The sequence below is a fragment of the Hydra vulgaris genome, chromosome 13 (assembly GCF_038396675.1).
Source record: "Hydra vulgaris chromosome 13, alternate assembly HydraT2T_AEP".
In the NCBI taxonomy this organism is placed as follows: Eukaryota; Metazoa; Cnidaria; class Hydrozoa; order Anthoathecata; family Hydridae; genus Hydra; species Hydra vulgaris.
The window spans coordinates 49055004-49067242 of record NC_088932.1 but is presented as its reverse complement, the minus strand read 5'-3'; the positions used below and the strand labels follow the sequence as shown (position 1 = coordinate 49067242).

The following is a 12239-nucleotide window of genomic DNA, read 5'->3' as shown; positions in this document are numbered from 1 at the left end:
TAAAAAAGCAACATCAATATTCAACAACACATCTACATTCAGCAGCTTTATTTTATTTCACTAAATAAAAACATGTTATGCATTTCATTTAAAGAAAAAACATAAAACTTTTAATGAATAATTAGTAAACATTCAAAATTCAATCAGTTTTGCATAAAGGTTTTATCAATAAAAACTAGAATGCACATTGTATATTGTGGTTTGTATTGATTTTTTTAAATTCAATTTTATAAATTATAAATAATATATACCCAGACACATATATAAATGTATATATATATTAAAATAAAACAATAAATAAATTATAAAAGCATAAATTTCTATGTATTTTAAGTATAAATAATGTAGAACTATGTTTATTATAGTTATACTTAAGCTTTATAATTTTTTTTCAATTAGTGTAAATTGTAGGTAAGAAAGTGAGTTATTCATTTCCAGTTTGCAGTTTTGTTGGATGATTCAGGATACAGTAAGAATCCAACTTTCTTTTTTTGCTATTTAAATTACGCTATCGTCCACAATTATCTCGGTCGCGTACATAACTATTTTCGTTGCAGTCCATATTTATTCTCGTCCCTAATTATTTTTTAATAAAAAGACTTTTTTTTTCAATTGTTTTACAGTAAATTAAGAAAAAAACCAAAGCCAATTTAATCACACAAACTCAATGCGCCTAATTCCTTTTAACACCCACTCACGCATGTGAGAATAATAATTTTCAAAAACGTATTCGTTAAATTCTGCAAAAATCTCAATAATAATTCCAATCATTTGTTGCAGATTATTAGGTCAATATATTTTTAACAACACCAAAAAACTCCTCGATAGTATTAAGTTGAGGGCTGTAAGGTGGTAAAAACTGGATAGTACAATTACTTTCCCGAAAAGCCAATTGATGAAGGGTGGAATCACGCATTATTCATTATTACAATATATCTTTGATCACCTAAAGTTGGTCTTAAATTTTTTTGGTCTAGTTTTTTTAAACGCAAGCGTTCAACGAGCGGGCAAGGAAAATTTAAAAACAAATTTACATTTGGAGAAATATACAAGTTGAATTTAAAGAAAAATTTGTTTCTATTTTTATTACGTTTATAATACTATGACAGTAACATTTCCAGGAATAAAAATTTTTGTAAAGAAATGTTTAGAGAATTCAAAAAAGAAAATAATGGAATGTTTCGTAAGCAAGAAAAACTGTTATTAATATTATTGGGCTTAATATAAAAATAATTAACGACAGATTGGACAAAGCAGAGTTAAATATCAACGTAAATGCAAACAAAGTCAAAAAATTCATAGCAACAATAAACAACTAGATCACTAAATTCGAACATACCAATAGCAACGAAAGCTGAAAGATAGATCAAGAAGAAGTAACCTACGAATCAATGGAATTGATGAAAATGGGAAGGAATCATGTGAGATAACTGAATAAAATTTTGACACATTCTTCTGGCAAATAAGTAAACTAAAAATATCGAAATTGAACGCGCCAACCGCACTGGATTGAAGAAAGATGGACGACCGAAGAAATTAGTACTTGACCTACTGAAATACAAAGACAAAATAAGTATCTTGAAAGAATCTTATTGACTAAAAGGCACGAATTCCTTCATTAACGAAGACTTTTCTCATCAAACCGTTGCTATTAGGAAAAAGTTATTTGCGGAAGTTAAACAAAGGTGCTCAAATGGTGAAAATGTAACGGTAAGATAAAACAAAATTACTTATCTTAATATTAATTCTAAAATCTTAACAAATAACTAGTTTAGCACTTCTAAAAAGCAATTTTTTTTCTCTCTATTTATTATCGTGGCTATAGCTAGTAACAAAGCTCTTTTCTTTAGAAAAAAACCCTAGACCCTGAAAATAACTTTTATTGCAGTATTTTTTCCGATTATTTGTATTATTTTCTAGCCAACTAGAAGGGTTTCTTTTTAAAAAAACTCCTCAAAAAAATAATAATCAAATTGTAATTCTCCACCTCAACATAGAAGTTTAAGCTGCAATTTTGAAAAATTTCTAAATCTGTAAGTAGAAACTAAGCACTTTTTTAATATAATTTATTTAACTGGCTCATCAGGAAGGCTTCTAGATGAGCCTGCTGATGGCGAAACATGCTGTTGAAGATAAAAGTTAGATAAGTGTTTTTACTAATTTAATTTATATATATATATATATATATGTATATATATATATATATATATATATATATATATATATATATATATATATATATATATATAAATATATATATATATATATATATATATATATATATATATATATATATATATATATATATATATATATATATATATATATATATATATATATATATATATATATATATATATACAGTGGCGGATTTACCATATGCGAGGCCATAGGCAAGTTTTCTATTATATTATTGAGTTTTTAATTCTTGTGTTCTGTTGTGTTTTGGATATTTATTAGAACGTAACGAAGCAAAAAACGCACATAGGTTTTAAATGTACATTAAGTATTTTTTTTATTTTGGATGAAGATGCACTAATAAGACTACTCAAAATGCGATACCATTTATTTTATTCGCAGATTTTAGGAGGATCGATTACATTGACTTGAAACTTAACCTTTCTGACTTTTAAAGACGCAAACTCATCAATCAAATCAGAACAGCCCAAGGACCGACTTTTTTTATTTTCAATGGAAATTAAAGCTAATGCAGATAAGCGGTCTTGACCCATAGTGGAACGTAAATAGTTTTTTATGAGTTTTAATTTGGAAAATGACCTCTCTGCGCTTGCCACTAAAATAGGGGAAGTTAGTAAAATTCGTAGGGCAATAAATAAATTTGGAATAATTTCGATTAAAGAATTTGCCGTAATATACTTCAAAATTTCCAGTGCATCTTTTGATTCTGTCGAAGCTTCCATTCTTAAAAATGTGTTTATTTCCGAGTATAACTCTTCATGGTTCAAGTCCGATTTTTCTGTACTAGGATTTCTCAGTAATATTTCTAAATTTTTACAATCATTCAACAATTCATTTGCATCTAAACTTCGCATTTTTTCGGTACGGATTAAAAAACCTAATATTTTGTTGTATGAATCAAGCATTTTGAATCTTTCATTTAAGCTTACTATGCAACATCAATTATTGCATTAAAAAAATCTAATTTATATTTAGACTTTCCATTTAGAGGTGTATCAGTTCCTTCATATTCAAAAAAACGTCGTTTTCGGCTAAGCCACACTTGAGGGAATACTGGCTCAGTACCTAATTTTATAGCTATTTCTTTAGACTTTTTAAAAATCGCTTCAAATGATTCATCACTTCTGAATGATTCTAAAAAAATTTTCGTAGTTTCCACCAATTTTATCATAATAGAAATATCTGCCGAGGGATTCTGCATAACTTTACTTACTTTGTTAATTTCAAACAATAAGTCATGCCAAATTGAGATGTATATGTAAAGTTGAATATTTTATAAAAATGCTGTTTATAAAAATACTGTACGCATACATTATATTGAATTTTAATAAATGAGTTTCGTTGTTTATATTTATTGTACTAAGAAAATTTTTTTATATTACTTGTACTAATAAAAAAAAATGCAAGGCCACCTGAGCGCGAGGCCACTGGCAAATGCCTGCTTTGCCTGTGCTTAAAACCGCCGCTGTATATATATATATATATATATATATATTATATATATATATATATATATATATATATATATATATATATATATATATATATATATATATATATATATATGAATATATATATATATATATATATATATATATATATATATATATATATATATATACATATATATATATATATATATATATATATATATATATATATATATATATATATATATATATATATATATATATATATATATATATATATATATATATATATAGCGGATGATGCGGAAATTATCGGACAAATCCTAATTTCGTTATTTGAGCATAATAATTAGTTTTTGTGGTTTTATGCGTAGGCATAAACGTTCTATAAAATATAAACTTTATTATTTGAAACACAATTATTTAAAATGAGGCTAAATGCAGCTGAACGAGAATCTTTTCGAAAGCGACTAAAAATGTTTTTTGTAAATAAATCTAACATATAAAAAAAAAATCGTAAACCATTTTGAAAAGGAAGGATTTGCTCGAAGTACAATATATGATAACCTAAAAAGACTTGGAACTGTTCAATCGTTTTCTGATAGAAAGCACCCTGGTCGTCCGACATCCTGGACTAGAGAAAAGAAAGCCGAATTAACGAGACTTGTCAACAATCGAAAAGGGGTCAGTCAGAGAAAAATAAGTATTAAATTCGGTGTAAATCAATCGACAATTGGTCGTCAATTAAAAAAAATAAATGTTAAATATAGAAAACGTGAAAAGACTCCAAAATACACAACAGAACAACAAATAAAGGCAAAGAAAAGAAGCAGGAAACTAGTTAACCAACTCTATAACACAAAATCGCTTCTAGTCATCGATGACGAAAAATACTTTTGTTTTGCAGGGGACAACATGCCTGGAAATTCTGGATACTACACAAACAACAAAATGACATGCCCAGAAAGTGTTCGTTTTATAGGAAAAGAGAAATTTCCAAAAAAACTATTTATGTGGATAACCATATCTGACCGTGGTATGTCCGAGCCATTGTTTCGCACTTCCAAGGCTGTAGCGATCAATTCATCAATCTATATTAATGGATGTTTAGAAAAAAGACTTCTTCCATTTATTCACAAGTTTCATGGAGACTTTAACTATTTATTTTGGCCAGATTTAGCAAGTTCTCATTATTCTAAAGATTCTCTAAATTGGATGGACCAATATGTCTATTACGTTGATAAAGAATCCAATCCCCCAAATGTGCCTCAAGCACGACCAATTGAAAATTTTTGGGGACATTTGGCACAGAAGGTTTACGAGGGAGATTAGCATGCTTCAACAGAGCAAGTTTTGATTGATCGCATTAAACTAAAACTACAAGAAATTGATTTAAACTTTTTACAGTCTCATATGAAAGGCGTCAGAGCAAAATTGAGATCAATTGCAGATGGTGGTGTTTTTTCATATAAAAAATAATATATTTTTATTAAAAGATAAATGCTTTATTTAAAAAAATTGTAATAGTAGTTTGTTTTTTTATTTATAAATAAGTTATTGACGTTTTTATTTTGTCCGATAACTTCCGCATCACCCGTTATATATATATATATATATATATATATATATATATATATATATATATATATATATATATATATATATATATATATATATATATATATATATATATATATATATATATATATATATATATATATATATATATATATAAGAAAACTATATAGTCGGAGACTTTGGTTTGATAATATATATATATATATATATATATATATATATATATATATATATATATATATATATATATATATATATATATATAAGAAAACTATATATATTATCAAACTATAGTCTCCGACCATATAGTTTTCTTATATATATATATATATATATATATATATATATATATATATATATATATATATATATATATATATATATATATATATATATATATATATATATATATATATATAATATGGGCTGTTTTCTTTTAATGAAGACCATAATATTAAGAATTTTTATGATGCAATTTTTGAAACTCACCCTGTTGCTATGTTTATTGTTACTCTACCACTAGAGTAACAATAAACATAGCAACGCTAATAGATAATATTATAACTAATGTTATTTTCAATAATAATATTTTAAAAGTTATCATAAAAACTGATATAATAGATCCTTTTCGTCTACTCCTGAAACTTAATAAAATAAAGCCAGAAAGAAACCAAAAAAGTAATAAGAAAACGCGTTTATGATAAAACTTACCTTAAATTAATTAGAGACCAACCATTTTATTGCATTGGGAAAACATAAATTTTTATGATAACGCAAATAATATTTATGAAACTTTTTTCAAAACATTTTTTTCGTTAATGAAGTAAATTTCCCAATCGTAAAAAAAACAATAACAACTAAGAATATCAATGCACCTTGGATTACTAAAGCTTTTAAAAAATTATCCAGAATAAAACAAAACTAATATTTAAATTTTTTTAAAACAAAAACAGCAACAAGCGAACAGATTTATAAGAACTACAAAAACCTATTTAAAAAATTTCGCAAAAACCTGAAGAAAAACTATTAATCCCAATTATTCAATACATTTAAAAACGACGCAAAGTGCACGTGGCAAATAATGATAGAAACTATTAACTAAAAAAATATAAGGCTTTCCTGCCACAAATGGTTGGAGTTGATAACAAAAGTTTATATTAACCAAGAAGCTCAAGAATTCAACAAATTTTTCACTGATATAGGAACAACACTGTCCGAAAAAATCTCTCTCACCTAATCTTTGTTTACTAATTATCTAGAACCTATGTATAATTGCATTTCTCATATGAGTTGTCTTCCGAATTATTGTTTAAAAAAGCCTTCAAATCTTTTAAAAAAAGTAAAACAATTGGAGCAGATCAAACTAATAGAAACGTGGTTATAGATTGCTCTGATCAACTTAAATTTGCTCTTTTTAAATTTTTTAGAACTTCTATCCATCAAGAAGTATTTTCAGAACAATTAAAAATTGTATATATAAAGGGACAAATATTATATTAGTAATTATCGACCCATTTCTGTTTCCTCTATATTTTCGAAAATTCTTGAAAAAATTATATTCAACAGAATAGACAAAAATTCATGATTGTAATCTACTTTACATAAATCAAATAGGTTTCAAGAAAGATAACTCAACTGAACATGCAATTTGAACCTGAAATCTCAAAATCATTCAAAAAATCACAATCTACACAAGGAATTTTTATTGACCTATCAATAGCTTTTGATACGGTCCATCACCATATTTTAATTTCTAAACTCAAACACTACGAAATAAAAAATAAAATTTTAAATTGGTTCAAAAGTTATCTATCTAATTAAAAACAATTTTTACCATTTAACAATAATTATCAAATCACTTCTCTTAATATAAACTGTGGAGTACCTCAAGATTCAATTCTTGGACCTCTCCTTTTTTAAATTTATATAAATGACTTGAATAAAGCTTCAAAAATAACGAGCATTATGTATGCAGATGATACAAACTTATTCTTTTCTAACTATGATACCGCTGAACTTTTTAAAACAGTGAACGAAGAACTCAGACATGAATCTAATTGGTTCAATGTAATAAGTTAACCTTGAATACTTATAAAACAAATTGGGTTTTATTCTTTTCGATTAAAGAAAAGCGATTTCTCCCATCAAAATTACCTTAAATCTTTATCGATCAAAACAAAATAAAAAGAGATTTCATTACAAAATTTTTAGGTGTTTGTCTTGGTGAAAACATTACTTGGAATCATCATATTGATTATATAAGCACAAAAATTTCTGTAAAAATGGGGATATTTTATAATTCACGAACCTACTTCAATAAGAAAGTCTTAATCCAACTTTATTATTTATTTATACATAGTTATTTAAATTATTCTAATATTGCTTGGGGAAGTATAGAAAAAAGTAAGTAACGTCTTTATCTCCGTCAGAAACGCGCAATCCGTAAAATCAATTTTGCAAATCGTTTCTTTCATTTGAAGCATTATTTTATTGAAATAAGAATTCTAAATATATATGAGTTAAATATATTTAATATTTTATGTTTCGTATATATATTAATTATTCATCTCTAGCCGTTATCAAAGGTTTTTTTACTTTTAAACAAACTTTAATCAATCTTGTATTACCTATCGAGCGCCACACCTTTGAAAAAAATTGTTTTGCCGAATTTTAATTTTGAAGTACCTAATCCTTTTTTCTTTTTAAATATAAACTAAAAAACCTCATTCTTTCTAAATTCTTTCTTTAGATAACATATAGAGTTATTAGTAGTAGTAAAGAAAGTTAAAATATATATTTTGGTCTTTATTGTATATATACTTCTTTATTGTATATATATTATTTTATACATACTTCTTATTGTATATATACTTCTTAATTGTATATATATACATGTCAACGTTTATAGAAGTTTATTTATTGTTCTTCTACTATTTACTTTTTAATTTATATGTTGGTTTAAAATATATATATATATATATATAAATATAAATATATACGCCTGTATAAAATTTCTGATGAGAAGATCCTCTTGATCTTTCTTTAGATGTATAGATTATTTACGTAGCAATTTTGTAAAATTTAATTAATTTTTTGTTTATCTTATCCTTGTTAAATGCTTATTTAAGCTTCCAACGACAAGATCCTCGCGATCTTCTTTCAGATATCTTGTTTATATTTGTTATATTTTCATTGTAAGTTTATATTATTATTTCATTATTGGTTATATAAAGTTGTACAACAACCAACTAATGTAAACCAAAAAAAAAAAAAAAAAACTCTTGTTCGTTCCCCTCTTTCATGCTAGCAGTATTAAAAGAGGGTTTAAAACCAATACTTCCCGAAACTAAAACGGCGCATATTAAACAAACTTTTCTTCCCTCTGTGTAGCAACTGTAATAAACGGGGTACTTCCCAACAATCCATATCCAAAATGTCGTGAGCCGTGAAAAGTAAAATAAGTTTCATCATTATAAATTAGATCAGAATTTTGCAGTAGAGAAACATGATTGCAAAACATGAGCCATGTTACTATTATAGAAGCTAAATTTTTTTTCAACAACGATCGGTTTATGCCTTTTACGAGTATATCCCATATGTTTTACGAGTATATCCCATATTTTTTACAAGTTTATCCCATATGTTTTACAAGTATATCCCATATGTTTTACGAGTATATCCCATATGTTTTAATTCTCTTTTGATTGTACAGGAATTTGTACCTTAAAATGTACGTGTTTTTTTAAATGGCCATAAAAATTTTTGTTACAATAGCTGAATGCTAACCTTCAGAATATGAGCATATTTTATAGTCAATTAAATTCCCTTGATTACTTTTTGCACTTACACTCTTTAATGAATCAGCAACAGCTCCACAAAATTAGGTTTATTTTACCATACAAACCTTAAAATTTAGGTTTTATTTTAAAGCAACAACATTGAAACAACTCTTTTATTTCTGTTAAAATTTTGTATTATAATTTCTTAATTGTTTTATGTTATAATAAATAAATTGTATGAATAACTTTCAGATTTTCAGCTGTGCTTCAATCTAGGTTTTTTGTACCTTAAAATGCAGGTAAGATTTTTTAAAGAACTACAAAGTTATATTTTAAATTATTCATAATACTTTTTAATTTTGTTTTTACAGTTAAAGTACATTAAAATGAGACCAAATTTCAATCTTAGGCGAAGACCTACAGCAAAATATCTAGCACCTTTTTACAGAGACGAAATAGAATTGAACGAAAAAATTCTAGCAAATGCTGTGGATTATTGTAAAAAAAAAATTAACGAGGCTACAAATCTGTTAAACAAGGTGGTTTTGTTCTATATTGATCCTAGAACAATAAATCGCATTTTAGACGGTGCTAAAATTGGTGAAAACAAGAACCATCTTTCAATTTTGACAAAGGATGAGAAGAATACAGTAGTTTTGTAAGCAAAAAGTAAAAACAGATGTCTACAAGGTATTACAAAAAAAAACTGTCCACAGTCATTTTAAATATAATAAAGTATCGTATGCATGCTAATAAAAACCTGAAAAATCATCGTTTATACAGCAAGTTTTCACCTAATGAAGAAAAAGCAATACTCACAAATGAACTATCGCGTTCTTTCTGTTCAAGATTCATGACAAAGCACCCCAGTCTAACTCAAAAGAGACAAAGGAGATTTTCTATAAACCGTGCTTTAAACTGCACCTGAGAAATGGATGAAAGTCACTTAAATGAACTAGCCAAAGAACTTAAAATTACAGGTATAATGAAGGACAGTGAAAAAGCTTCAGAAGGAGTGTGGTACGGTATAATAGATACTAAACGCATGTTTAGTTGTGATAAAACTCCGCAGTTCGTTTGGAGTTGACGGAAGTGCAAGAGGATTGGTATTTGCTGGAAAGGGTGACAGTTGCTATCAAATGATCCGCAACAACAGAGATTGCATTACTATTCACCCACTTTTGTCTAGTGCTGGGGATGTAGTTATTTGCTATGTAATATTATCAGGAAAAGAAATAACCAACAAAATGGCACCAAAATCCACTGTGGAAAAGATTCCAAATTTGTTTATATCAACTACAGAACATGGAGTATAAGGTCACAATTTTCTACTTGATTACTATAAATTCTTTAACTGCAAGTTTACAAAGAAAAATGTAGAGAGACCTATGGTGGTGCTAACAGGTGGTCACTCTTCAAGGTTTGATGTAAGTGTCCTTCATTATCGTCGTGAAAAATAAGTTCGTCCTTTTGTTGGTCTGCCAGACACAACAGGTGTAACACAAATGTTGGATCAAGTAAACCATAGTTTACACCATCGTTATCGTCAATGTAAAACTGCTTTCTAGTAAGATGACAATCGATCGTTCTGGGTTTATGGAAATATTAGGAGAGATATGGTCATCATGGACAACAAAAGAATAATTAATTAAAGCAGCTCTAGTGGTTTGGTATAGCAGAGTCAGATCTAAATATTAACTGGATGCAAAATGATAAATTTGAACAAGCAGCAAAATGTATAGCAAATATTCAGTCTTCTCAGATCCCAAAACGATGCTCTGTACAAAAAGTTCCAATTGCTTTATCCCCTCACGATGTTAGAACAGGTTCTTGTAAATATTACAAAAAAAAACTTGAAAATGTATATAGAATTATCCATGATTTTACAGAATCTCGATTAGCTCTCGAAGATGTTTCGGGTTTGCTCCCATATTTAAAGGTTACCCCAAAAGACACCTCTACAGAGTGACCGGAAAGTTCTGTCAGTAATCAGTGTGCATACTTTCTGGTCTCCCATATTTCATTATTTACAAGTGTTTATCATTAAATTTTTTATCAGTTTTGTATCAGTTTAGTACAATTGTAACTGTACAATGATGCTTATCAATTGTAACTAAATTTGTCAATAGTAACTGGGTTTGTTCTTTCTATTGAAATCATTATGAATGTTCATCGTTTGTTGATTCAACGACATTAAGAGGAAGGTCTTACGGGTGCTGAAATATTCAAATTAGTAAAGATGCATGGAATTACTGAGAGATATGCTTATCGAATTATCCAACGGTTGCGTGAAATTGGTGGTATTGAAGACCGTGAAAGGTCGGGTCGTCCACGAACAGTTCGAACCCCAAATCGTATTAAACGAATACGCGAGAAAATTCGGAGGAACCCTGAAAGGTCAGCGCAAAAATTGGCTCAGGAGGAAGGAGTACCCAGGGAGACGATGAGGGAATTATTTAATTAGACCCTGGATTGAAACCTTATAGCAAGCATAAAGTTCATGGGTTGACTGCAAATCAAAAGCTGGTCAGGTTGCATAGATGCAAAACGTTGTTACGCTAGTATGGTCATTGTGCGGTACAGAACATTATCTTTACTGATGAAAAGTTATTCGTGATGGAACAAAGTTTTAAACAATGTCGTGTGGTTAACATCATTAAAGGACATACCTCAGTCTTCAGGAACAGTTCAACGGTATCAGAATCGAAGTTCAGTGATGGTATGAGCAGCAGTGTGTAGCAAAGGAAAAGTGCCGTTGGTCTTTATCGAACGTGGCACCAAAATTAATGCAGTATCTTATCAAGAGAGTGTCCTGAAGGCAATTTTGCAACCAGAAGCCATTTTGTTATATCCCAATGGAGACTAGTGTTTTCAACAGGATTCAGCACCAGCTCATACAGCTAAAACAACGCAAGAATGGCTCTAACTAAGTTGCCCTAAGTTTATTGCTAAGGATGAGTGGCCCCCGTCCTCTCACGAGCTGAATCCACTTGATTTTTGCGTGTGGGGTATTATGGAGTCCAAGTTCAATGTTAAAAAACATCCCAACTTGCCTTCCATGAATGTTTCATGGAAGGCAAGTAACAAAAACGAAAATAATCCGCAAATGGGAAAAATTTCCTATGGAAACCATTCGTGCCGCCATACAATCATGGTGTCATCGATTATCATTGACAGTGGATCGAAAAGGAGACCGATTTGAATAATTCTTGGTATACTTACACTACATATGTTACTTGATCTGTTACTGCAA

The 12239-nt window shown here is 28.1% G+C and overlaps 1 protein-coding gene across 1 annotated transcript in view; it reads left to right on the top strand.

The window, feature by feature from the left end:
- Positions 1-406: 406 nt before the first annotated feature.
- The window catches only part of LOC105847534 (opsin-3), a 45360-nt gene continuing 33527 nt past the window's right edge, over positions 407-12239 (top strand). Inside the window, exon 1 of the mRNA XM_065815435.1 lies at positions 407-469. The gene's annotated coding sequence lies outside the window, so the exon portion shown is untranslated. The remainder of the gene's footprint in view (positions 470-12239) is intronic.